Source organism: Neolamprologus brichardi, chromosome 4, assembly GCF_056152115.1.
Source record: "Neolamprologus brichardi isolate AB-2024 chromosome 4, ASM5615211v1, whole genome shotgun sequence".
NCBI lineage: Eukaryota > Metazoa > Chordata > Actinopteri > Cichliformes > Cichlidae > Neolamprologus > Neolamprologus brichardi.
Genome location: NC_142107.1, coordinates 21,021,371 through 21,045,342, shown reverse-complemented (window position 1 = coordinate 21,045,342; position 23,972 = coordinate 21,021,371). Strand labels below are relative to the sequence as shown.

Genomic DNA, 23,972 nt, shown 5'->3' with positions numbered 1-23,972 from the left:
AAACACGACAACTGTTGAATGCTGAATATTTACTGAATTACCGTGTTTGGGTGACAAATGTCACTTGCCTGAAATGTAATTCAGGAAAATGAGTTTTGTTGATTTGATGCAATACAGCGCTGAAAATATTAAAGCCTCGAAAGACAACGACATGGATCATTTTGTGCAACTTAAAGTTACACTTGTGAAGAAATGCACACATGTTGTCAGCTCGACATGGGTCAGAACTCTTCACTGTGTAAAACTAAGCTCACCTTTATGTAGACATCTGAAAAGGAGTAGTTGAACCAAAATCATTTTTATTTAAGGAAAAAGAAAGAAAACCTCAAAGACGTGGCAACGGTGGTGAAGAAGAACTCCCTTTTAACAGGATGAAATCTCTAGCAGTATGTGGGTCAGAGAAGGACACCCTTATGTACTGACCAGTTTGGGTTGAGTGGAAAAAGACCCTCAAACAACTTACAGGACAAAACATAAACTACATGATAGCATATTTAGAAGTATTTAGAAGGCTTTTACATTGCTTCAGAAATGGTAGTTTCAGTGGGTACAAAAATTGTCAATTGTTTGGTAGGTCGAAGATAAACACAGCGACAATAAGATAAGATAAGATAAGATAAGATAAGATAAGATAAGATAAGATAAGATAAGATAAGATAAGATAACCTTTATTAGTCCCACACGTGGGAAATTTGTTTTGTCACAGCAGGAAGTGGACAGTGCAAAAGTTATGAAGCAAAAATTAGAATACAATAAGAATAAATACAGTACACAACTGTACAGAATAGAATAAAATAAAATACTATATACAGTAGAATAAAATATACAATAAGATAAAAATAGAATACAAATGCTCATATACAACTGAGTATAAATACAATGATGCCAGAAAAGATTATTGCACATTAGTGTTATTGCACGTTTGTGGATGTGTGTGTTTGATCAGTTAAAGTCTTTGTTGTGGAGTCTGACAGCAGTGGGGAGGAAAGACCTGCGAAATCTTTCCGTCCCACCGTGGGTGCCGCAGTCTCCCACTGAAGGAGCTGCTCAGTGCTGTCAGAACAACAACAATTAACAAATGGTTTGTAAAGTCACGTTCAGACGCCTCAATTTCTTTCTTTTTTTAGTTAAAACAGTTGCATGTTTTCTAAAATGGTCATCTCCGTCCATCTTTTATATAAAGTCTTTGGTTTGCAAAGGTAGACGTCAGAAAGAATGAAAAACAAGATCTACTCCGTGACAGGGAGCGGTGGGGTTTCTGGGACATTTGGTCTTAATTCTGAGAAGCATTAATAACACCACAAGTGTGAGATAGAGCCTTCCAGTCATCTCTGCTGTGGTCTCATTTGTTAGCACTAATTATTCCAAGGTATAACAAATAATACGACAATGATATATTGATGTTTGAACATGAACACTTACCACCTTTAATTAAAGTTATCCAGGCCTTGAAAACAAACTGAAATCAGTAAGCGCTTTTGTTGTTGTTGTTGCAGTAGCACAGACACAGAGGTGGGACTTAAATGCGGCCGTTCAAGTCAGAGATGCAGAGCGCCTCTGTATCCCCCCCCCTTGCAAGCTGTTTAGAACCTGAATAACCTTAAATAAGGGCATCCAGCAATCTTAGATATTAATGATGATAGTTGTAATGATGGGACTTTGACACGCAAACTCATTTGACACGCTGAGCATCCTCACTTGGCACAGTAAGAAAGGAGATGTTGGGGGGGAGCAGAGAATGAGAAGGAGAGGAGGATTATTAATCTGATAGATGACTGTATGGCTGCAGGCAGAGAAGGGAATTATCAACACTACAGTAATAGATGAATACTGAACAGCTGCAGAGAGAGGGCCGGAGAAAGAGAGACAGAAAGGAAGAAAGAGATCGAGACGGAGACAGATGGAGGGAAGGGTGAGTGAAAGGGATGATGAGGGATAAAGACCCAGAGAGAAGTATAAATAGTGGGAAGAGCAGAAAAGAGATGAGTTGTTAAAAAAAAGAGAAGATAAAAAAGTGGAAGAGGGAAAATAGGGAGGAAGAAAAGAAGAGACATTAATATTAATCATCTCTCACTCACCAAGAGAGGGAGAAAGAGAGAGAGGAGAGAAGGGAGGAAGGCTCAATAGAGAGATGAATATAAAGCAGACAGAGATGGAGGGAGGGGAATGACAACACAGAGACGCATATAAAACAGAGCGAAGGAGAGATGGAGGCAAAAGACAATACAGAGGGATGAATTTGAAACAGGTGGAGATGTAGAGGAAGAGATGGAGGGACAGAGAGGGAGGTTTCTCCTGAGTGCCAGGGGAGTGGGAGGAGAGGCAGGCTTGGACTGGCTGGGCCGAGATTGATCAATAATGCGTGTGCTCAAGTTCAATGACATTAAAACACACACAAGGACACGATGACAAATCATATCAGCAGCAGTGGCGGCGGTGTCTCTGGTCAGAAAGAACAGGGCACTGGCGGTGGCAGCGGAAGCAACAGTCCCACTCGTCTGCAGCTGCTCGTCATCGGCCGATGGATGAAGAGGAACTCGCAGTGCTATTTCTGGACCAGCTCTCACCTTTCTACGTATTTTAATTTCCAGCTACCTTTTTTTCCCCCTCTCCTTTTGGTGAGATTTAAGTGCCAGAGCTATTTCAGGTAGACGGCATCAGAGCAGAGTGGAAAGGTGCAAAAAGGGGGGGAAAGAAAGAGCGCGAGGGGGAGAGCTGGGGCTGAGGTTAAGATGCTAGCTCAGATGTTGGGTCCATCGAGGAGAATGAGGCTGCTTGAAGCTGACAGCTGGTTAGAGGCTGGTTGATTGTATTCTGCCTCACCGCTGTCACTTTCCACATGTTACAATAGTCTCTAACTGTAACCCTCCCTCCTTATCTCCACTCTCCTCTTCCTCTCTCTATCTCCCCTGATATCTTCTTCCTCCTATCTCCCATCTCATTCTCTAAAAGTGGGAACACTCTCTTCCTCTTTGCAAACTCTTTCACATTCATCCCCCCTCCCTTCCCAGCTGCCTCACACCTCCCCTCCGCCCTCTCCTTCTCCTCCTCTACCCTACTACTACATATTTCCTGGGCCTCCACCCCTCTCCCCCCCCTCTTCCCCCCCTGTGTGGCACACTGCAGTGTCCAGTGGCGGGGGTAAACGCTGCACTGACCCCACAGTTTGATGAAAGATTAACCTGCTACAATGATGCATATTAACCCTTAACCCCCACTCTTTCTCTTTCCACCAAACACAAACACACTGCAGCTTCCTCCCCCCCCCACTCCCCCGCCCCCTTTTGCTCTCTCATTCCTCTCGCTGCATTCAAATCTTAGCCAACAGAGTTACCATGGTTACCTATTCACCACAGTCTCCCACTCCGTCCAGCTGTATCCCACCGATTCCACATCCACCCCGCTCCACCTCCCCGTCCTCCCACCCTATACACACGTATACAAATGGCAGGGACCGAGCGTGAGCGCAAATGACATCAACGCCGCGCAAACCACGAGGCGGGGTAACGGCAGGCCGCGGTTACCGTTCGTAGCAGCGATGCCGCACTGATGTCGATACAGTTTCCTCCGTCCGGCGAGTCGCCACGAATGTCAAGCAACCACAAATCACAAGAGCAAAGGTCAGGGCCGTTTTTCCCTGAGAGCGATGACGTAGTGGCACATTAACAGGTGCATAAATCGAATTCATACGCAAAGAAAACAACTTTTTTGAATTATTAAGGCACACACAGCCTGTTTCCCAAGCAGCTTCTCACACGCACACATTACTGTCGTTACACAGATCTTCTTTTTCTTTTTATAAGAATTTTTAAATGTTCTTGGAATAATACTAAATAAAGCTACTACAATTAACATGCTTTAAATCATTGCCGATCACATGACAACTTGAATCTATTTGTTCATAATGAAAAACCTGCAGAAATCTATCATGCAGCTCCCCACTCCCCTTGAGCTCAGAGACATTTTAGATTTACTTTATTTAGGTTTGCTGTCACTCCTCTGATAGCTTGTTATTCGTCCACAAAGGGCAGCTTACATTAAAAAATACTTTAACATGCCCACTGTAAATCATCTGCTCAGCACAGTCAGTTAATGCAGTTTTAAGATTTGAACCCTAGTTTTAGGGACTTTAACCATCCATCCATTTCCTTAACTGCTTATCCAGCTGAGGTCACAGTCAGCTGGAGCCTATCCTAGCTGACATCGGGCACACCCTGGACATTATGCGTGTCCATCACAGGGCTAACGCAGAGAGACAGACGATCATTCACGCTCACATTTATATCCTCGGACCAAGTCTGAATCACCAATTAATCTAACACGCGTGTCTTTGGACCGTGGGAGGAAGCTGGAGAATCCAGAGGAAACCCACGCGGGCAAAGGGAGAACGTGCAAAGAAATCTAGCAAAACTGCCAAATAATTCTGGAGGACGTTTAAAAAAATGATCATAAGTTATAGCTCTGTGTTTTCAGTATGGTTTTTTTAAATTTTTATTTAGTTTTTCACTCCTTCCTCTGTTTTGCTCATTTCAGTCTAGTTTTTATTATTTAAAAAATGCCAAGTTTGAGTTTCTGTTTCAGTTTTTTATCTTTTCAGTTATTATGAAGGGAGTATTTGACAGAAACTACCAGTTTAATTTTCAATTTTCACATAATATTGAAATGGATGGAAGTCAGTGGATCACTGGAACGTCAGGTAAAATAATTTCACTTTTTTGGCTCATAATACATCACAGGTATTCCTTCAGTATTCTCTTAAAATTCCCCCCGAGCTACAAAGAGCTGATATATTTGATTTTATTGGTATATTCTGTTCGCACAAAACTTTGATTCTATCAAATAAACCCTGACACCATTCTACACTTAAAGGATTTCCCACATTTCATTTCTCAGTAATTTAAAGTAAAGTTGTGTGCATCTGCACACTCTATGCTTGCCCACTATGAATTTTTAATGCCCGACTTGCTAGAGGCTCTGTAGAGTTGAAAAGGTCAAAAGACCCCCATCTTGATGCTTTTGATCCTCGCTGCAATCACGTATCCTGTGAACCTTATTTCATAAAGACTTGTGACAGCTTCTAAATTTTGGGTAATTGAGTTTGAATGATTTTACCCTCCACTTCATCTCCGTCTGGTTCTTTCCCCCCATCAGATCGAATCCTCGAGGAAAGAAGCGGAAAAGGGAGTGAAGCGTTCCCCTTTTTTCACCACGAGAAACGTGTGATCTTTAGTAGTGCATACTGACCAATAATGGACTGTTGCTTTAAGTGATATAAGAAGAAAGAGACAGGATGAAAGACAACCAGAAAGATGCGCTGACAGTCGAACAAGCGGCGAGTCGGACAGACAGGAGCACACTCCTTCTCTGCAGAACCCTGTCTGCACATCAGCATGGAGGCCCATCAATAATGACTCGGCACACACCAAGATGGCAGCTCATGCAGCCACGAGAAGAAAAAAAAGAAAAGAGGAAAGCTCATCATGTCGGTTGTGTGCTGTGGGAATAGAGCTATGACCTTTCCTGATCGCTGTGACATCTTGCCAAACGGGGTTGTGCCTGTGAGGCTTTAAGACAGTGGAAAATCTGCTCTCACACACCCCAATTTCTGAGGCAAGGAAGTAATTTTAAATAATAACCCGAATATGATTTTATTCCAAACTGCGGAGAGCAAATTTATTTACCTTAAACCTGCAATGCTGTTATCATTTCAGGGACGGTATGCTTCATGGCTGCCGCCGATTCAGTCAATTTAATGAATCAATCGAATCAATTTACCTTTTATTCAAATTCAGTTAGCTGTCTAAGATGTCTGAGATGATGAATATGACAAAGCTTTTCTAATCAATGCACATATTGATCAGCTACACTGTCTGAATCTTTTAATCTGAACTGAATTCATTGACCGGATTCCCCAGAAAGCAGTTTCGCTTTTGTCGTTATTTTGTGTCCAGGGCTCTCCTGTAACTCAGTTCAGAGGCTTTATCACCCTGAGAAAAACACAACTGTAAGACAAAATTGGCTTCTTCTATCTAAATTACATCAATATCACCCTCGTAACCTACAACAGAACACAATGATTTCAGTAAAAATTTGTAGATTTTGCAGCGCACAAGACTGTCTGCAAACAGGAAAAATGCTTGTAGTCTAATTGCTAACAACTGGCTCTGAGTTAGTGATCTAGGGTGATGAGGAGGGCAAGAGTAGACATCCAAATGCACCTCTTGTCTCATTTACTCCTTCTTTCTCCTCTAACTTGTACTTTCTGCCAACAGGGCAGAGTGGATGTCCCCTCACAAAAGGACACAAGTCTTGGCACCCCGAGGCATCGCTAGGGGGCGAAGTCTCTGGGGGGAAAGCAAAGTCTTTATGCAACAGAGGATCATCCCCTCTCGCCCTCATCTTTTCGAAGAGTCTTTTGAGCTCCGTTTTTAAGACATGCTGGTCAACTCACTGGGTTTCTTCTTTTCTCCCATTACAATACAGCTTCAAAGAGAACGTGACTGATAACAGTGTTTTGTTTAACACCCAAGAGTAAATACTTTTGCAATGTAATAAATACATATTTAAATTACAATGGGCTAAGATTTAGGAACAAATATAATTAAATTGGTTTATCACTGCTGACACCTTAAACAGTATGGTGGCCTGGATTACAGTTTGGGAATCACTAAGATATTTCTTGGAACTTGATGTTCTTAAGATCTGGTTTAAAATATTCTCTAAACTCACGCATCCTTTCTTTAAAGTGTAATAAGTTGTGGAAGTTATTATTCCAAAATAGCACTCCGACACATTGCATTTTTTTCAGCTTGTTTCCTAGGTTTCCAAAGCTGCAACCTTTGGGATTAAAAAATGAAGACAAAGCAGAAGCTGACAATGGCTCCAAAAGCGACTCAGTCCTCACAGACTCTCGTGTTAAAATGTTCTCGGCATGTTTGTTTACAGCAGAAACAAACATGTTGCGAGTGTAGTACGAAAAAATATTTGTGTTCACTATTTCCAATTTCCCATGTCTTGTTATCTGTAGGATTATCAATTTTCAATGTATTAGGGCTTTAAGGTATGTTTAATTAAGGGCTTCAGCTACTACCTGTCTGCTAGGCTTGAACTTAGCTAATTTCTGTCACTAATCTCGACTATCTCACTGCATTCGTGGTGTCAGTGCTGTTTTGCTATTTGACAAATCATCCAGCTTGCTGTGCAACAGTCTATCCAAAATGTGTGAATGTTTTCGAGTGTCTTATTTTTTTCATCCATTCTCTTCCACTTATCTGAGAGGCGGGGTACACCCTGGATGGATCGCCAGTCTATCACAGGGCTACACAGACAGACAGACAACAGTTCACACTTCCATTCACATCTAGGCGCAATTTTGAACCATAAATTAACATAATCCCACTAACTGCATGTCTTTGGTCTGAGAAAGCCAGAGCACCCGGAGAGAACTCACACAAACACGGGGAGAACATGCAAACGCCTCACAGAAAGGACCCGGCCATATGGTGAAGTCTCAGGCCATTCATGCTGTGAGGCAACAGTGCTAACCATACTATCACATCATATTTGCATTAATTAGAAGGTCTCTGTGTCTTTGTGAGGTACCTTTCAAGCTGCATATGCTAATTAGGGTTAGCCGCTAGCTTGGCACCGCCCAAAATGCCACACGCCAGGCTTCACAATGAAGGCTACATCTTATACTATAAACTTAATGGAGGTTTTTTCCTGTTAAAAAGGATGTTTTTCTTCCCACCGTCCCCAAGTGCTTCCTCATACGGGTCTTTGTGTGTCTTTGTGAGGTACCTTTCAAGCTACATATGCTAATTAGGGTTAGCCGCTAGCTTGGCACCGCCCAAAATGCCACACGCCAGGCTTCACAATGATGGCTACATCTTAAACTATAAACTTAATGGAGATTTTTTTCCTGTTAAAAAGGAGGTTTTTCTTCCCACCGTCCCCAAGTGCTTCCTCATACGGGTCTTTGTGTGTCTTTGTGAGGTACCTTTCAAGCTACATATGCTAATTAGGGTTAGCCGCTAGCTTGCCACCGCCCAAAATGCCACACGCCAGGCTTCACAATGAAGGCACCATCTTATACTATAAACTTAATGGAGGTTTTTTCCTGTTAAAAAGGATGTTTTTCTTCCCACCGTCCCCAAGTGCTTCCTCATACGGGTCTTTGTGTGTCTTTGTGAGGTACCTTTCAAGCTACATATGCTAATTAGGGTTAGCCGCTAGCTTGGCACCGCCCCAAATGCCACACGCCAGGCTTCACAATGAAGGCTACATCTTATACTATAAACTTAATGGAGGTTTTTTTCCTGTTAAAAAAGTTTTTCTTCCCACCGTCCCCAAGTGCTTCCTCATACGGGTCTTTGTGTGTCTTTGTGAGGTACCTTTCAAGCTACATATGCTAATTAGGGTTAGCCGCTAGCTTGGCACCGCCCAAAATGCCACACGCCAGGCTTCACAATGAAGGCACCATCTTATACTATAAACTTAATGGAGGTTTTTTCCTGTTAAAAAGGAGGTTTTTCTTCCCACCGTCCCCAAGTGCTTCCTCATACGGGGATGTTTGATGGTTGTTGTTGTTTTTTTATCTCGTTTGCTTTTCGTGTTTGTTTAATATTGTTTAGAGCTAAAACTGACATTTCACTAGCTGGGACCGCATCCTCATTTTAGGTTTGAAAGCATTTAGATAATGGCAGATGGCTTGAATTTGAATTGAGGCTGCGGTTTGGGGAAGGCCTCAGAGGGGACTGGCAGCGGCTCACGGGCCAGGCAGGCCCCCATTTGCTAAAGAGAAGTGAATGAATAGAAAAAGAGGAGGGAGGATAGGCCACGAAAATGAGAACGAACAGCTAGTAGAACTGGGTGGGGGCATATATACGTAGAGAACCAGAAGGGGCATGTGTGAAGGTGTTTTCTCGCTCCTTATTGGAGATGCTACATAAATACAATTGCACTGAATTAAACTGAATTGCCTCACCAACTAGTATTATATGGAGGGTTGATCTTAGCTTGGCTTTCTTTTTTTGACAGATTGGTTCAGAGTTGGCGACTCTGATGTTGGAAAACTGCAATACTGTAGTCATCAAAGTTTAGATAGCTGTTGCTGCAGAGTCAGTAAATCCTTTCAGTCTGTGGAGCTGTCTGCTTCTTATGCCACAGTGTCTTTCTTGTTATTTCTAAACATTTAATACAAGCTGCCTATGACTATTTGGAAGGTTCGGAGGTCTTAAAATGCAACTGCCAGGTTCTGCTGACTAACAAAAGCAGCTAAATGAAACTGTCTTTCAAGAAATAATACATACTGTGCAGATTAATCAGTTACTGCTTTCAAATTACTGTCTGTAATTAATATAAAGTCACTTATTGAAGCTGTTTGAATTTAAAAATGTGTGAATTAGCGTGTAAAGTAGTCAAAATCCAGTCTTTCACGAGTGAGTGCATGCAGCATCCAGCTGTCTACCAGAGAGACGTGGCAGTTTCCTCATCATATAAATGTGATTTGACCAGGAGGCAAATGTCTAAATACCAGATCAGCTCAATCATAATTTCTTAAAGTGACTCAGATATCCAAAAGAGGCCGGCCCCTCCAGTGAACTGCATTTGAACACACAGCGCCAAACCAAATCAGTCTCATCTCACTGCGTCTTATTAGAAGGGAATATGACAGATCGCAATACAATCAAGTAGGAGGCTGGAGCGAGGTCTTCACTTTCCCAGACGATCGTTTCTTCAGGCCTAGCCGGGTCGAGGCTGTGCTGGTCTATCGCAAGTGTGATCTCTGTGCTGCACAGCTCATAAGAAGCAGACAAATTTAGGATGTGATAAATCAGCGCTAATATGATTACCCCCAGTGTCTGCTGGTTAACATAAAACAACCACTAAATTTTCACTTAGCAGGCACTTCTCACTCAGCCTGCATTGTCTTGTTTATCCCGACCAAGGAAAGCAACTCGTGCAGAAAAGCATCGAGTATACAGAGGTCAATCTAAATATAAACCGTACCGCCAAAGTAAAACGACAACAAAAAAAGAGTTACAATATTAAAAATCGGAATGCGGGGAAACACATTTCACTTGTTTCAGCAGCCAGCCATAATGTCAAATGGTAATCCCGCCACAGAGACAGTTTCACCATAATCAGCCCATTATAATCCCATCCAGACCTTCCACAGTCTGCTACCAACCAGCATTAATTTTTAGCCCAGTCTGTTCATGTTCATCTAGCCTCGTTTTTCCTTCACTCCCAGCCCCGCTTTGGTCCCAGGGTAGTCTATCACACTTAAAGCTTACCCTCTTCACAGGCACTTATACACATTTAAAGCATTTGACTAACTGCCAGGCAAAATTGACTTTAGGATGAAAGACCAGGGGGCTTTTAAAAAAATGAAAGGGGGAATTCTGCATCAGGACACAGGAGCACTGATTTAATGGAAAACAAAAAAAAGAAGGGGGAGTGGGGCTGAGAGAGAGAGTTTTATTCCGCAGAAGTAGCCGAGTCACGCACAGGGTTTTCTCTTTTTAATGATGGAGCAGGGGGGTTGGGTATGGGAATATGGGGCTATGACAGAAGGTACTTGTGAATAGTTTTTAAATGGTGGGGGCGCTGAGGGGGTGATGCTGCTGTGTTACATTGTGCTGGATGGGAGAGAGGAAGCCCCATGCTCTCCCACTTCCTTCCTTCTGTCGGCCTCCTCCACTGTGTTTACCCTCCCACCCTCTGGCAATGAAAGAAAGCCGGACGAGCACTGGCCTTGCTGGTGAATGAAGCCCTGACGTCACTTGCCCACACACACACACAAACACACACTGTAAGGAGTGTGACTAATAGCATACTAACGCCCTTTGTGTTGTCTCTGTTATACCTGATTCATGTCTGGCTCCCAGGGGAAGGAGCCCCCCAGGTTATTGAAATATTCAGAGACGTTAGATGTTAGTACAGGTGAATCAATTAAACCAGTCAATAAATCCCCCATCCCCTCAACAGGGACTTAAGGACAGGGGTGTATTACAGCACTATGCTACATTCAAGCAAAAACACCACCATTCTATACTGTATTGAGTTTTTACTCCCTGATATTGCATGCAATGATTTCGGCTTATGGAGCAACATATTCGAATTAGATCGAGTCAATACGTGTTTGATAGCAGATATCATTAAATGGCTGGTATGTTGTAATAGGAGAGAAGGGAGACTGTGAGTGGGAGAGAAGGTGGAGAATTTGGTTTCGAGAGCAAATTCCTATTATCACAAATGAAACAAGCCCAAAGCACGCTGAAGCCGAGATATGCATCTGCAAAGACAAACATGGAAGTACATTCATCGGCATCCCGAGATATGTAATCTTATCAGTCCTTATGAGGTACACGGAATTAATGTCAAAGGACTTCTTTATGCTTTACAGTCAAAATCAAATCATTTCTCGGCTTGCTAGCTAATCATATTGTACTCCTGTTTAATTAACCCCTTAATGAGGAGTGGGCAGTATATAGGGGTCGCTTATCTTATTTGGGATTTTATGTTTTAATTATCACCAAATAGAATCATGGTAGCTAACTGTGTAAGAGAAACAGATAGAAATCAAAGAAAGATCCAAAACTATAAAATATAACCTGACTATATGTATGTCCTCTGCTTAGTTTCACTTAGACTATCAGATTTTGATTAATAAAAAGCCCCAAAAAACTAAGAGGTCTAGGAAATTTGTAGTCGAAGGGTGCGGAGGGGTATATTTGCTGTTTTTGAAATTTGCTTAGTTCCACTGATTTCTCAGGTTTGGATGAGTTGGTAAAAATAACAAAGTGCAGGGGAAAAAAGTAATTTTTGGCATTTAAGTGTCTCTGTGAATTCTGTCTGAATTCACAGAGACACCCATGGTTAGCACTGTTGTCTACCCATTATACTGAGTCTAAACCCACTTACCTCAGTTTCGATCCCCTAGGTGGGGTTCGTTACAGCCCAGATACCACAAATGGTTCTGGTATGGACAGGAATCAGGGAAACTAACAGTAAATCCCTTGCTTGCACTTTAGACTGACAGTAATCGTGGCTCAAGAGTTGGCAGTTTGTCTTGTAATCGGAAGGTTGCCGGTTCGAGCTCCAGCTTGGACAGCCTCGGTTGTTGTGTCCAAGACACTTCACCTACCGCCTACTGGTGATGGCCAGAGGGGGCGATGGCGCGATATGGCAGCCTCGCTTCTGTCAGTCTGCCCCAGGGCATCTGTGGCTACAACTGTAGCTTGCCTCCACCAGTGTGTGAATGAATAGTAGAATTGTACAGCGCTTTGAGGTTCTCGAAAAGCGCTATATAAATGCAATCCATTATTACTATTAATAAAAGAAGCAACCCCAGATAACTCTTTAGCACAAAAAGTTTAGTTTAGTTTAGTTTAGTGAACCTAAGGGCAGGATAAATAATGTACAAAACACACCCTTATTAACACAAAAGATATCACAGTTATTTAAGCAAATCCAATACACTCAAATTTATGCGTTAATTGCAATTAAAAATAGTTCGTTAAAAAATAACGCATTTAATCACACTTTGCATTCCAAGCAAAGGGTAACTTTTGTCAATGCCCGACTTCCTGGTATACCGATTTCACCGATGCACCCATCAGAGCTACAAAGAATCAGAACAAAGCGTATTGCTAGGACTGATCAGAGGCAAGTTTAATTTCAAAAGACTACCCGACAGAAGCCTTGATAAAAGTGTGATTTTGTGCAAACTGTGCAAAAAAGAGTTGGCATACCATCGAAGCACTTCAACCTTAATGCAAAACATGTTGCAGCGAGCACAGAAACTGTGGGAACTGTTAGCGCTAGCAGTGCCAGTTCGGCAGCCCAAATAACTGGCTTCAGGACCAAAATTAGTAAGTCAACATTGGACAAACTTACAAATTCTCTTGCAAAATGGATTGCTATGGACTGTAGACCACTATCAGTGGTAGAAGATAGAAGCAAGCAAAATTAGATGCATTACAGACAGCCCTGCTAATATGGAGGAACTACTCCAGGAGCAAACAAGACTGGGGCAACAGAAAGAACCAATCATACAGGATGTTTCCACACAGTGGAATTCAACGCTGGATATGGTTTCTCATCTACTAAAGAATCAAGAGGCTGTTTTTGCTGCTTTAGACAAACAAAAGCACAAACTAGTCATTTTAACTCCATCAGAGCTGGTAATACTCCAAAAGCTAGCAACTGTTCTTGAGCAATGCAGGTAAATAAAACTATTTTTAACTTATTGTTACTGTTTCTTCAAAAAGCTATATAGTTGAGTTATTGGGTAGATTAATAATTACTTTCTTGAACTGTCTACTACAGATTTGTGGTTTTACCTGCTTTCTGCCATCTGCATCACATCATGGAGGCCTCCAATGATGACTCAAACTACATGGTGAAATCCAAGACTGCTTTCACAAAGGACATAGCCCAACATGTAGCACCTCCAGTTTTTTCAGCAGTCTGTGCTGCTAGGCGGTAAGCTTGTTGCAATTCAGTTTAATTATGTATCTGTGATCCGTCAAGCATCTTTGTGTCCCGTCCTTGATTGTGAAACAGATGTCCATGGGCAGCAGGGCCTCTCTACCAAACATACGCAAGTAGGGTGAGTACCCGGTTGCTTCATTCTGTGTGCAATTGTACACGTGTACTATATGACTGATGGAATGATTACACATGTATTTATTCGTGGGATCCAAGGTTGCCACAATGGAAAGTAACGTCCGGTTAAATCTCTCCGGCTGTGGATCTCCTTGGGGATGATAAGGGGTTGTCCGGGATTTCAGATTCCTTACACTCTTAGAAGATCTTGAATCGGCTTACTCTCGAAATCACGTCCCTGGTCCGAATGTATTCATGCCGGAAGTCCATAATGCACTGCTTACAGAGGGTCTTGGCTACCGTAGAGGCTTTTTGGTCTTTAGCTGGAAAAGTCTGTGCCTACCTGGTAAAATGATCAGTCTCTACCAGAATGTTAGCATATCCCTGGGAGTCTGGCTCTAGGGATAGAACATCGATACACACAAGATCTAGAGGCCCACTGCTGGTGATCTGGTTCAATGGTGCAGCTCGTGCTTTGCGCGCAACACATCTTCCACAATTCCTGATGTACCACTCACCCTAGGCCAGCAGAATTGATATCGTATGAGCTCCACAGTCTTGTCAACCCTCAGGTGACCTGGCTCATCATAAAGCGATCTAAGCACCATGGCAACATCCTCTCGGGGTAGTAAAAGCTGCTGTATTTCCTTCCAAGGTTGTCTCTGTACTTTTCTGTAGAGTACTCCATCAGTGATTACCAACTTGTTGGCCTCTCGGTGAAGCAACGTGGCTTCTGGATTAGCATCATAGTCGAAAGAAAAGGGAATCTCTCCATTAATGGATTTCTTTACGGGAGCAATCACTGAATCATTGTCTTGTGATTTGATAAGCTCGGCTTTGCTGGGTTTATCTGGGTCAAACACCCATAGTCCAGATGAGCGGGGAAAACAAAACACTCTGGGAGTGCCTCGGAGGAAACCCCTAAAGACTCGGCAAAGCTGAATATCCCTCCTCCTGCCAGCTTCCTACAGGAGATCAGCTTACACAGAGCTTTGACACTGTCCAAGGGCACGGTTTTCCAGTCAGTGTTCTCCATTGGTAAGGGATTGCGTGATAACATGTGAGCATCAATATTGCTCCTTCTAGGTTGATACTGGAGAGCGAAATCATATGTTGCAAGAGCAGCTAGCTACTGATGAACAGTGGCGTTGAGCTTGGCTGTCGTGAGAAAATATGTGAGGGGATTGTTATCTGTCCTCACAGTGAACTGCTCCCTGTACAGGTAGTTGTGAAACTTGTCAACTACAGCCCACTTTAATGCCAAAAATTCAGGCTGGTGCACGGAGTAGTTTTTCTCTGACGAGCTAAGCTTTCGGCTAGCAAAGGCAAGCGCAGGACCCAAACCCTGAAGGCTAGCATCTATGTGTAACACATAGGGCTTGGCTGGGTCTGCGAATGCCAAAACAGGTACGATTGTAAGAGAACGTATTTGGGTCATGCTTGGGTCTGTCACGGTACCCTTCTCAGACACTATGTGCCCAACATAGGTCACTTGTGGCCTACGGAACTGACATTTGTCGATGGATAACTTTAGGCCAGTCTCTTCCAGTCTGTCGAGAACATTGATTAGTCTCTGCTCATGTTCTTCCAAAGTCCTTCCGAACAGTGTCAAATCTTCAAGGTACACTATTACCTCAATCATGTGCATGTCTCCCACTGCTTTCTCCATTGCGCTTTGAAAGGTTGCAGGAGCTCCTGTTGTCCCCTGGGGCATCCTCTCAAATTGAAAGAATCCCAAAGACATTTGAAAGCAATTTTCTCCTTGTCCTCTTCGGCCATGAAAATTTGGTAGTATCCACTTTGCAAATCCAAGACTGAGAACCACCTGCTTCCAGATAAACAGTCCAAAACCTCGTCAGTACGAGGAACTGTGTATTGAATAGTACAGGAATATTTCTGCGATTCAAGGTTCGATAGTCCACACACATGTGCAGCCACCCCGTTTTCTTTCGTGCCAGGACAATGGGGGAAGCATAGGGACTCCTTCATTTTTTTATTATTCCTGCTGCCAGAAGTCCTTGAAGGTGGTTGTGTAAGTCATCTAAATCAGCTGGGGCGACACGATGGGACCGCTCTCAAAAGCAGGTATGGTCAGCCAGACGGATGTGGTGTTGCACTCCTTTAGCCAAACCCACATCCCATTCATCCGTCGAGAAAACTTTACCGCTCTCTGCAAGTTTCTGCCTAAGCCTCTGTTTCCATTCAGCTAGTATTAATATTTACTTAAAAACTTTGTTCACACATAATTTGAGATATAAAAAAAATTAAATTAGATTACATTACAAAAAGATTAAAAGCTCATTAATATTTATGTAGTGGCGAATTTCTGTCCCAAGCTTTGAAAAAATAATTCTTCCCCTTCTTAATGTGAGCTGTCCAGGTTTATTTCTGACTCATACATACAAACAAAGCTATCATAACACAATGTCATAGTCAAAAAACTTTGCTGCAACAGCACACATTTCCAATGCTGTGCTGGCTCATTCTATTCCACTACCACACGTACGGCATACAGTGCTCATCTTACCCAACACAAATTAAACACACAGTATATATTTTCCTCATAACATCTTATACAAATCAAACATGTAACACAATAAACCAAACAGTACCGAAAATATTCTTCTATGGATTGGCTCTAACAATTTCCATCGTCAAATAATAAAACTGATTTCTGGTTTAACTAAATACACAAGGCAGTATTCATTTTGACCCGTTTTCGTTTTCACTCCTGTTATTTGTGTTCTAGTTGAGTTACATTTATTTAACCTTTGTCCTTAGCTGAGCTTTTTAACATGCAATGGGTAAAAAAAAAAATACAGTTTTCATTCTCATATAATACAGAACACACAAAATATAAAAACTACAATAAATACACAAAACACGGTACACTGTTTTAAATATATCTCTGAAAAGTAATACTTTAATTTATTAATAGATAAAACAGCTACAGTCCTACTTTGCTCTTCGACAACCCCTGACCTTTGCAGGGAAAGAGCTCATATCTGTAATTAATATGATTGCCTTTTATTGTCTAAATTCGTGGGCGATCGTGGCTCAAGAGTTGGGAGTTCGCCTTGTAATCGGAAGGTTGCCGGTTCGAGCCCCGGCTCGGACAGTCTCGGTCGTTGTGTCCTTGGGCAAGACACTTCACCTACCGCCTACTGGTGTTGGCCAGAAGGGCCGATGGCGCGATATGGCAGCCTCGCTTCTGTCAGTCTGCCCCAGGGCAGCTGTGGCTACAACTGTAGCTTGCCTCCACCAGTGTGTGAATGTGAGAGTGAATGGGTGGATGACTAGACGTGTAAAAGCGCTTTGGGGTCCCTAGGCGGGACTAGTAAAAAGCGCTATACAAATACAGGCCATTTACCATTTAAATTTAGGTGTGTGGAGTGATATTTTATAGTTGTCATGCTTCAAGTCACTCTGTTACTGTCTTATCTTTAGCAATATCTAAGATAAACACCCTGCAGGTAGCCTGTTACATTTTAGGACTAATTTTAAAGACGCACACACACAAATGAATAAGACTCTCAAAGCTAAGTAGGCTGTATTTTTTTAAGATGTGACAATGATGCCACTGAAGAGGCTTTTCAGAGCCCGACTGCATCAGGATAGGAGTTGTAATAAATATGGCATTTTTATAATATCAGTGGTAGTGAATTCACTTTTTATGTCTTATAATGTCTTGTTTCCACTTGAGCTAAACTGTAATTTTGTGCTCTTTGGCGTAACCTACAGAAGGTCAATAGAGCTTATGGTGGTGTGATAAACTATTAATTAGACAATAATAATCCCCCCACCCCCCCAAACCCATTTTCTCCCTATTCAATAAACTCCTTAATGTGATCTCATGACAGGACATGCAGTCTGAGATGATGTTACGCTCTCGCAATTTGGTGTATTTTGCTGCAATAAATGATTCCGTTTGGTTATCGGAGTATTATTACAATAAGCGCTTATTTTTAGAAAAGAGCATAAAAGCCTGATTAGGTTATTCTTAAACTGGAGCATTCAGCGTTCCACATTTTAATCACCACTCATCCTTGTCAAATAGGATATACTGCAGCCCCCTCTGCACCGCATCCGTCTCCTACCTCGCCCTCCTACTCAAAATGTCCAAAGACACGGTGTTACTCTCATTAGGATGCTGAATGCAGAGAGGAGCCCTGATCTATTCAGAATTGCTCCTACAAGAGCGGGGACCTCCTCCCCTTCAGAGGGGGCATAGAGCTCCAGATTAAAAGTCACTGTGTTCACCACCCTGCTAAAGCACTCCCATTAACAGACATTACATTACCTACCCCACATGTTCAAATCTCTAACTGGGGGCTTCATACCACTTGTCATTACATGCTGGGATAAAAGTCTTTTTAATGTTAACATCGTCACATTCACTACGCCACCTCCCTACTTCAAATGAAATCCACTTATTACTGTCCGTTCTGTGGCGCTGCCTAGTCGGGACGCCGATTTTGTGAACAATTAATCCGTATTTAAGGTTGTTAAGTGTGTTGATACACTGAATTCCTGCGCGCTGAGGGGAGAAGCCAAAGCCAGCAGCTAATCAAAATGTCTCTCAGCGATTTACAGAGCAATGCAAACTGCACTTTTTTTTTTCCTTTGGAGGGGTAGGGGGGGTTACACTAAAACCTTTTCCCAGTGTTTCTGAGCTGAGCGTTAGTTGCTCCCAGCTGTTTTGGAGAGGAGGACTTGGTTCAGCATTTCAAATTCAAATTCAAATTCAAATTCAAATTTTATTTGTCACACACACACAACCATACACAGTATGACATGGGGGTGAAATGCTTGTAGCTGCGCAATGCCCGACCATTAAATGACAGAAAAAAGATTTACAGTATTTACAATTACTACAAAATTTACAAATTAACTTAGGAATTTACAGTAAAAATAAAAATAAAAATAAATAAAAATGTGCAAACAGCAGAGAGAGATTATAAAGATTATAAATTATAGGAAATTATAGGAAATGTGTGGTGGTGCGTGTGGTGATGTGATGTGTGTGAGAGTCCAGTCTTATAGTGATGTGTGTGGGAGAGTACAGTCCTACAGTCCTACACCTGGTTCAGGGCCCGAATAGCCTGGGGGAAGAAGCTCCTCCTCATTCTCTCTGTTTTGGCCTTAAGGGAGCGGAAGCGCTTCCCAGACCTCAACAGTGAGAAGAGTCCATTGTTGGGATGGGAGAGGTCCATCATAATCTTCCTGGCTTTGGACTTGCACCGCTTGGTGTAGATGGACAGCAGGTCAGGGAGCTCTGATTGAATGATGCGTTCGGCTGAGCGCACCACTCTTTGCAGATCTCGTCTGTCCTGCTTGGTGCTGTTCCCAAACCAGGTGCAGATGTTTGCCGTCAGGACGCTCTCGATGGTGCAGCAGTAAAAGTTCTTGAGCACCTTCAGTGGCAGATGGAAGTCTCTAAGTCTTCTGAGGAAGAAGAGACGCTGACGGGCTTTCTTAACCTGGGTGTTGATGTGGCAGGACCATGACAGGTCCTGAGTGATGTGGACACCCAGGTATCGGAAACTGTCCACTCTCTCCACTGGCGTGCCACTGATGATGAGGGGTTTGTAATTCCTCGCCTGCTTTGTGGTGAAGTCCACGATCAGCTCCTTAGTCTTGCTGATGTTTAGGAGGAGGTTATTCTCCTGGCACCAGGTCTCCAGGTTCCTAATCTCCTCCAGGTAGGCCGTCTCGATGTTGTCGGAGATCAGGCCTACAACAACAGTGTCATCAGCAAACTTGACAATGGAGGTGGTGTCTGATGTGGCTACACAGTCATAAGTGTACAGTGAGTACAGCAGGGGGCTTAAAACGCAGCCCTGAGGCACTCCAGTGCTGAGTGAGATGGAGGGGGAGACTTGTTTTCCCACCCTCACTGATTGGGGTCTGTCTGTGAGGAAGTTGAGGATCCACTGACACAGAGATGAGCTGAGTCCTAGATCCGTCAACTTGGTCATTTCTGGGTTTCACGCTGCCCTCGCTTTCCTTTTTTTGTCGTTTTTTTTAGCTCAGTGTAGAATTTCTTGCAGGAGGTCACACTATAGCATGTCAACTCTGACTCCATGTGGCTGTTTATGTGTGTGACGTTTCTGTGATGGGGTCAGACTATGCCGTGTTCAGTGCGTGTATCATCATACTTTTTTGGTCAGTGTACAATGTGCATGAGCAAAGTTGAACTGGTTTCTTTGAAAGAAACAAAGTTGTGCTACATCTGGAACACTGTATCAGTTGCTCACTCTTAACAAATATAATAAACAGAATACTGGCACTTATTCTAAGTATTGTTTTTTGTATTTTTATTTATGCATGAGTTACTGCCATCATCAGCTCAATCCAAAAAACAATAATGTGCCATTTTGCTGAAACAAACATTAATCATTGCATCTGCGTGCTCTGGATTGAAGTCAATGAAAAAAAAAGTACTCCGTAAAAAGTAAAAGGTAATATGTCATTTACAGTTAAAAGTTAGGTTCAAACAAACACAAAGGGAAGTTTTGCTCTTTGTTGCTTGCACTATAGTCCAGCAGTCAGCTGGTGGAGGCGCTGAAAGATCTGACAGAGTGTTTGGAAATTTGTCAGCATGAACTGACCACCAAATTGGATGGGTGTGTTTGGATGAGTATGAGGTCTGTGTGCGATAGAGGTGGAATATTTCCAACTGAAGCAGACATGTTTCCATAATGCACAAATTGATACTGGTTTACGTCTTTATATGCATCATGTGAACATTTTTGGTCCCAGCATACTATATCGGAATTTTAAAAAAAATGTATGTATATGTGTGAAGGTGTATGCTGTATTATAATTGGGACATGTGAATATAATATAATTATATATAATATAATAATATAATTATAAGCGTTTTGTAAAGACAGACAATACAGAATAAAACTGTGACCACAATCTATAAAACAACTGAGCAAAACACGTTATTTCTCTCAGGCATCAGATGGATAACCATAATATGGGAATAGAAATAAATTGTTAACCTCTTAACATCCACTAGCTCACCAGAGGAACCATGTAGGGCAAAGGTGGACAATTAATTTTTGCAAGAAGCCTCATGAGAAACTGTGACCATTATGGAGGGCCACACCAACAACTTTTTACAGATATAAAATTATTATTGACCAGAACTGAGTCCATCTTATTGGTGCCGCCTTCCACAACAGTCTTTAGTGACCCCTTGAGCAAATTAACTGTCCACCCCTAAAGTAAGGGAGGGTTAGAGTTGCATTTTAAACATGCTAAACAAAGAAAGATTCAGAAACTATATAATTCTACCTTTTAAATCAGATTTCTAACATGGATTTTTTTACAGTTTTTTTTACATCTACGAGACTGAATATGCTAAACAGATTTTTAAAAACTGAAATAAAGGGGTAGATGTAAACCTAACCGTATCACCATTACAAACTCTGGGGTCACTGGTGACCAGGTGGAGGTTAAGAGTTTAAAATGGATAACAGGATTTTTTTTTTAACAGAAATGTGTTTGTATCCCATTTTAGGTGGAGGCACCATTGAAATGTAAGGAAATACACTTTATGGACAACTGAATATAGGATTGTCAAATAAATCGATACAATTGATACAAATTACTATTGGATTCGATGCTCATTTGCAACAGTATCAATACCAACAGGCAGGCACACAGCCCCTCCCCTCACTAGCAGCTGAACACATGAGCAGCAGTCACCACACTAACCGACACTTTTTGAGACAACGTGAGAGGTCAGCATAGCTCCAGTTTCAACAATGTTAAACTCATAAGTGTTAAGCTGGCAGGAGCAACATTAGCCATCTGTTATAATTCGCTATCATTAAGGCAGCAGTTAGCAGCTACAGCTAATAACAAAACCATAATGTTAATGTGGGAGCCAGGAAGCAAACATTATCAGTCCAGCCCATAGATTATGTTAATTTAACAGGATAACATAATTATTTGAGTCTAAAAGGTGTAACTTTCCTCCTAAAGTCCCAGATAGATGCTGAGAGAAGTCAACCAACAACTAGAAAGAAACAGTGGCAGGCATGTGAGCAGCAAAGAAAATCATCTGACGTCAGTTTGAATGTTTGAAATTTTGCCTCTTTTTCATATTTTATATTTTTTATTGTTTTTGGTACTGAAAATGGTTTTGAAATTGGGTTTGAAATTCTAGTATCGTGACAACACTATCCTCTTACACACGGAGTTGCTAGCGCAGTTATCTTTCACTCCTCCATAATTACATGTTCAGCTAAAGATGAATTGATGCTGGTTTGTTACAGTTGTTACAGGGGTGTAATCTGCCTGTCATAACTTAGATTACCATGTGTAATTCTTGCTCTGTATTATTGTCATTTTCTAAAATAATCCACTGATTTTTCGCAGCCCTCTATTTGCTTTGCTGGTTTACGTAACAGGATGCATCTGTTGAGACAACAAAAATATTTTTATCTGGATACAAATGGAGATGACTATTTGTTTTTCTTCATTGACACTTCTCAATTTATTGCATTAAAGTGGGTGTTCTGCAATCACTTATGATAATAGTGACGTGCAGCAGTTGGCTGTCACAGTCACATTATGCTTTTATCATTATGCTTCTTAGTTTGGACTAAATACAGACGCTGCAGTTTGGCAATAAATTCTAATATCTGACATTTTTTGAGGTTTTAAGAAGAACCTGAAGGCATCATCAAGTTTATCTATGTTTCATAGGAGTCTACATTTAGTACTGCATTACTGCTCATGAAAATTATATCATTTATATATTTTTCACATCACACTGAAGTCGCGTCAAACTAATGTGCATAATGTCTTTCAGCATGAGGCTCGGCAAGTATAAGTACTCCTATAAAACTCTTATATTTGGGATATTTTTTGTTTGGCAGTTTTACAGATGAGTTAGAATTTTGTCACTCTTAATATTTAACTGTTAACACTCCTTTATCCCTCAAAGTCGACCTTTTTCTGCATATGAACATGGTCAAATTTGCAAATAATGAGGTGAGCGTATGGATAAGTAACAGTTGTGGCTGAAATTTCAAACATTCAGTTTGAAACCATTTTTTTCTGCTAGTTGATGTTTTTAATTTCAATGAGCCAAAGGTCCCTAAAATAGTCACATCAGGCACACATCTGGTTGTGAGCACACAACCCCCATCCACCTGATGTTTATGAGGCACAGCCAATCAGAAGAAGGACAAATTAAAGGGAGAGGATGTAGGATAAATCATGATCATTCTGAACTGTGAATCATGCAAAAGTACTCTTAGTATAGTAGTGAAGTCTTTAAAAACAATGGAGCTGAACATGCTTGCAGTCATTATATATGTTAAAGCCTTCTGTTGAACAGAACGTGTAGATTAAATATATATATAGATCTTTGGGGATATTAGCTATAACAGTTCTGCTGAAAGGTTTGATCCTTGATCATTTTCTTTTAAAAAAAAATATTGCCTTCACAGATTTCCAGTATCAGTGCAGCTGCTTATTATTTAGAGTCTGAACACAGTGTAGGAAAAAAAACAGGCCTGTATATGACTCAGGTGTGTAAAAGCTCGACTATTAGTTTGACGTCATTGTTGTGTAACGACAAAAACATGCCAGAATTGATGACAGCAGGTAATAAGCTTGGAGGCGTTCAATTCCGATAGATGGGATAATTTGGAAATGGTTCTCAGCTCCCATTCCCATCAATGACAGAAAAGGTCACACACTACTGTTGTGCTGATTAAAATCTGACTACACAGAAGGCAACTTATTTCTGTGATACTGGTAAAGTTGTGTTAATTAATTATTTTTTTTTTTTATTATTCTTTTTTTGTTTTGTTTCGTGGTCATTTCAAATACAGTTTCCCCTGGGCATGTTAAAGCAGTGGTTCTCAAATAGCCAGTTTAGAGCCTGCGTATGATTGAGGATTGCATGGGGAAAATGGACACATCAGTGAAAACACTCTCAGTTAGAGTGCGTACCATGTCTGCTCAGCACAGTGCTTTATGTTGTTAATAATCATTTTCATACTGGTTTAGAGTTTTTCAACCATATCCAAGGTGGCTGTTTTTTAATATTGACAGTATCTGTCAATGTTAGGAAGATTTTACCTCCTTCGATGACTAAAACAGGGGAACTAAAATTACAGACATACTCTGTTAGTTTCCTGCTGGGCTGCAATATCATGGTATGACATGAACTATGTGATAACATGATTGCATTGTTATCTTAGGCCTCAGTCCTAGTAGGCGTAGAGATTACTTTACAACCCCGAGGTAACCACTGTTTGCAGGGAAAACTGGTTAGTCAGTGGTTGTTGGAAGTTGCTGGTAGGTGAAATGAGTTGCTAAAGATTCGG

General features: G+C 41.6%; 1 protein-coding gene across 3 annotated transcripts in view; it reads right to left on the bottom strand.

The window, feature by feature from the left end:
* Positions 1–23,972, bottom strand: part of lrrc4ba (leucine rich repeat containing 4Ba) — a 53,149-nt gene that overhangs the window by 16,617 nt on the left and 12,560 nt on the right. The gene's annotated exons all lie outside the window — the stretch shown is intronic.